The sequence below is a fragment of the Struthio camelus genome, chromosome 1, assembly GCF_040807025.1.
Source record: "Struthio camelus isolate bStrCam1 chromosome 1, bStrCam1.hap1, whole genome shotgun sequence".
Classification (NCBI taxonomy): domain Eukaryota; kingdom Metazoa; phylum Chordata; class Aves; order Struthioniformes; family Struthionidae; genus Struthio; species Struthio camelus.
The window spans coordinates 112,508,719-112,513,999 of NC_090942.1; positions in this window are offsets into that span (position 1 = coordinate 112,508,719).

Here is a 5,281-nt window from a genome sequence, read left to right on the forward strand (position 1 = left end):
GGCCTGTGACTATAGAGAACCTTTTTTCCACTATATAGTGTTTCTTTCAGCAGTATTTATATACGTGTACAAGCATATGCATATACACAAACCCCTCATTTTTCTGTGGATTAATAGCTTTCTGTTTATTATGAGTCCTTGTCATCTGTCTATGAGGGACTGAGGAACATCCCCATGCACTGGAGAAGGGTTTTGAATTTCATCACTCTTCAGCTTGCCCTGACAGATGGGTGTCACATTTCAACCATATACTTCTCCAATAATGGTAATTCTGCAGTCGTCTCTGTCAACTTGTTCCATTGCCTAACTTTTCAAATAGTTATAACATTTTCCTAATATTAAAACTAAATTCCCCCTTGCTGCATCTTAAACCCATTACTTCTTGTTCTGTCCTTGTTCTCTAATGAGAATAATTGGTCTATGTCCTTTCCATAACAACCCTTTACATATTTGTAGACAGTAATGCTTCCCCTCAGTCCTCTTTCCTCTAGACTGAGCAGGTCCTGTTCTCTTAACCTTTTCTCAGAGGTCTTATTTACTAACTCTTCAATCATTTTTGTTGCTCTCATATGAACTCTCTCCAATTTCTGTGTCTGTTTTAAAATGTGGTGCCCCCAAATGAAAGCCATTCTCCAAATGAGGCCTAGCCAATGCTAAGTAGAGCAGAATAATTATCTTGCTTGTTTAACACGAGATATTCCTCAACGTGCCACTCTCCTCTTCTGTGAGAGCTCTGTGCTACTGACTCCTCTTCCATTTATTATACTTTATAACCCCGCAGAAGACAGGACTTTTCTAATGCAACATTTTTAGGGCAAAGAAAAATAAAATAAGCCCCAGCTTCTCCATGATGAACCTTTCCAAAGGAGAGGCATCTCCCTCCCTATTTGCTTATAACATCGACCAGCGTACAGCTGCCCAGCTGTACGGTCTCCTAGAGGACTAAAAGGCTTTGAGGTCTCTTACCCTGCAACACAGATGCTCCTCGCCATAACACTTCGTGGTCCTGCCTCACGATCCTCCTCCCCGTGTTCACGAATCCCTGCTCATTTCTGGGCACGTGTCCCTTGCATGCAGCGCATGGCCTCACTCAGCTGGTGCGTGCCGCTCACGGCAGCACCCATAGGCAGAACATCTTTCCCGTGTGCCAGTAACGGAGACCAGGCCTCCTTGACAGCATAGTGCTGACCCGGGGCTGCAAGAGCTGCCAGTCCCCATCAAGCCTTGCTTGGAGAGAGTTCAGCTTGACTTTCGGTCTCATGTAAGCATGGAGTTGGCAATTTCACCGTCGTTTCTCCACATCAGCACATCGTTCACCGGTTTTTGCTCAAGCAAAACCAAGCGTTGAGCCAAGGACAGCCGCTCCAAGCCCAAATAAGCAAACACAGCACTTCTGAGGGCCCACTTTCAGGTGAGACAGGTCCCTGAAATTTCAGGAGGGTTCATCAGTGTGTTCTGGCTGTTCTGTGCCCCACCAGGGATAAAAAATTGCCATAAATCCAGTTTAGCTGGCTAGGAAATACCAGTGAATCAGGACTGCTGTATTTAAAATAAAGAACACATTAAAAAGTAGAAGAAAATAGCTTCAATAGTTCACAATGGTTTTGCTCTTTTTCTGACTACAAGGTGGGTATGCACATTAGTGTATCTTAACACATACTTTTCCTGACCCTAATACTATAGTATCATAATTAATATTGTGTTCCATATGTAGTGCAGGTTTTGAGTTGGGAAATCCCAGGTGCATGACTTTGTGCTGTTGCCGGGCTTTTTTGAAAATTTTCTTTTGGATTGTTTTGAGGCTTGATTTTTAAAGGGTTCCAATTTAGCTGTTCGAGGCTGTGGACATGCTGTCTTTTGGCCTGCCAGAAGTCGAGCGTTGCAACTGGGCCATCTTTTTTCCCAAGTCTACTGCATCTGTAGAAACCTGCAAAGGGAGTCTAGAACAGAGGAGAAAGGTCTGCAAAGAGCTGGATAGCTGCAAACAGTATGCTAACGACAGAAATAGCGGAGTTAGAAGAGAAAGAACACTTTTTTTTTCAGTCACACCCAGCGAGCAGAAGATGTATTCATCTTAATTCAGAACCTGCTCTCAAGGCAAGAGTTTTGTTATGTTTTCATATCTGCACCACGAATGCTTTGCTTGAGCATCGCTCCTGATGTTTGACTGGGTACTTGGCATGAAAAATTGGGTGTGAGATGCTGTTTTGCAAGAGCTGCCTTGCAGAATTGAGACTGCTCTGGGCAGTGGCCTGTCACAGCTGGTGCATTCATTGCCTGGGGCAGGTGCAGTTGCAAAGCTCCCCCAAGGAAAGCAGCAGCAAAGGGGTTAATTCCAAATTCTGTCCTGGCTCACACCAGTGAAAGCTGAGTTGCTAATGCTGTCAAAGGTAAATGATCCAGGGACAATAAAAGGAAAGCAGGACTCACATTCTAATACTAGCCTTCGCAGTTTTGCTTAGCAGCCTTTAGGAAAACTTGGTCTCTTCGCATTACAATTTATGCGTACAATACAGGGATAGTGATACTTTCCAAGGGGTGCCATGTGACATACTTAAAATGTCTAATAGACTTTAGAGCTGGATCCAGAGCCCTCTCTTTCAAACATCCCCCTTGACTTTGTGAGCTTCGAATCAGCCCTTGAGTTTCTCTGATGGAAAGCACTGCTGAATCACAGAATCACAGAATCACAGAATCGTTTAGGTTGGATGGGACCTCTGGAGATCATCTAGTCCAACCTCCCTGCTCAAGCAGGGTCACCTAGAGCATATTGCCCAGGATCACATCCAGACGGCTTTTGAATATCTCCAGCGAAGGAGACTCCACTACCTCTCTGGGCAACCTGTTCCAATGCTCTGTCACCCTCACAGTGAAGAAGTTTTTTCTCAGGTTCAGATGGAACTTCCTGTGGTTCAGTTTCTGCCCGTTGCCTCTTGTCCTGTCGCTGGGCACCACGGAGAAGAGGCTGGCCTCATCCTCTTGACACTCCCCCTTCAGATACTTGTACACGTTGATGAGATCCCCTCTCAATCTTCTCTTCTCCAGGCTGAACAGGCCCAGCTCTCGCAGTCTTTCTTCCTAGGAGAGGTGCTCCAGCCCTCTAATCATCTTGGTAGCCCTCCGCTGGACTCTCTCCAGGAGTGCCATGTCTCTCTTGTACTGGGGAGCCCAGAAGTGGACACAGTACTCCAGGTGAGGCCTCCCCAGGGCTGAGTAGAGGGGCAGGATCACCTCCCTCCACCTGCTGGCAACACTCTGCCTCATGCAGCCCAGGAGACCATTGGCCTTCTTGGCCACAAGGGCACACTGCTGGCTCATGCTTAACTTGTTGTCCACCAGCACTCCCAGGTCCTTCTCGGCAGAGCTACTACTGAAGATTACTTCTTTCAGAGAGCAAGACAATACATGCTGACACACCATTTTGCTTGCAAAGAATTAAAAACTCAGCAAATGAATTCTGCATAAATATTTCCAGTTTCAGACTTCGAGGGAGAATGCAAGCTGTAAAAATACACACACGTCTGGGGCTCTGTATTCAGCAAAGGCGCTGGGCCAGAGCCTCAGCTCTGCTGAGTCTGTGTTTGTTGAAGCAGAATAAGGAGCTGGTTATGGCTCCCTAACTCTTTACCTGGCTCTCAGCCCAAGTCCAGGTTAGAGCAGCCAGGGAGCTGCTCTAACGTGTGGCATTTAACAACGTCTCCCAGGCCTTAGCCTCAATGAATACAGACAGAAAGCAGTGAAATCTGGGTGCTTCCCCAATGCCTTTCTTCCTCCTCATCTCTGCCTCCACTGCTGACGTGCCCGTTAAAGCCAGGGTGGCAAAGGAGCCGGGAGTGCCGACTGAGGGTACCCTTCAGTGCTGATCAGTCATGCTTGCACGTAACACAGCTTCTCCCTTTTACCTCGGCACCTCTCAAGCGGTGCTAAGAATGTGCCCCACGATTTACGAGGCTCAGGTTGAATGTAGCCAGCATCATTGACTGTTACATTTTTCCAGATCACTGCACCAGTATGCTGCTTAATAGACCTTTAGCATAATGTGCAACAGTACAGAGCTCTGTACCTTGGAGCTAAAACCGAGGAGACAGGAAGAGATGAACAGCACAGTTGTTTTTCATGCTGCACAACGTGAAATCACACAGAGGAAGTAAGTCACCTCCTGAAAAGACTAGGCACAGGAGGAGTTATCTTTCTCCGTTAAATGAAAAAGAGTGATTAAATGCCTCATTGTTAATTCACCTGCGGCAGATGCCGTGCAAATGCTTTTCTTGCTAAGAAACTGACCATGTAAGTTACCTACTGACTTTAAAATGACTGAGAAAGTGAGTTATAAAAAATTTTAAGTTATAAAAATCCCTACTGCTCGTTTACCTTCTGACAGGAGTGGAAGGAATCAGTTTTGGCTGGGCGTGGTACTTCATACAGTATTAAAATACTGTGGCTCATAACTAACGCCTGAACATGTCCTGAGGACATGGTGTCTGCGTCACTCCATGCCTGGCTGATGAGCTTACATGACATATCTAGCCGTAGCAAAGGCCTCGTGTTGAGCAAAGAACTGCAAAACACAAGCACGGCTGCTCGCAGAGCCTGCTGTCTCCTTTGGCTTCGTAATTCTGTGCCACGGTTTGGGAAACTTGGAGTCCCAGGGACTGACTGAAAGCAGGGGCAGACTAAGCAAGGTCTCCTCAAACCTAGCGTGTCTTTGTCAATTCTTTTTAGCCAATTCTTGTTAACCTGTCAGAAGAAATCCTTTTTTTTCCCAGAGAATTTCTCTTGCCATTAACCACTAACTGATGCAGATCCACTAACCTAGATCTGCATCAATCACGACAAAGAAACTAGACCAGAATGTCTGCTTCCTCCAAAGTGTCAAGGGTTTTCAGCGCTGCCTACACAGCAAATATCTGTAATCGCATCTTGTGCCCAATGAAAGGTTTTTTTCATCTTTCTGATTTTTTCCCTTTCACTTCTCGTCAGATAGGAAATGGCAAATTACTCATATTTAAAGAATAATTGCATTTAAAGACCATCCCACTCTGTATCAAAAACTTTCCATTCCTCTCAGCAGATGCAATGCTAATTACTAAGAGACAGTGCAATGGAGAGATGGACTTGTGCTGTGTATGCTCATCCCATCTCCAAGCTCTCCGATTCCGGAGTTAAGCAGTTTTCTCTTTGAGATTTGCCTCCTCCAAAAATGCGTGCAGGAGTATTTTAATAGTTTGGGGCTTAATCAGTACCGATCTACCCTACATTAGCTCCGTGCACAACCCTAGTT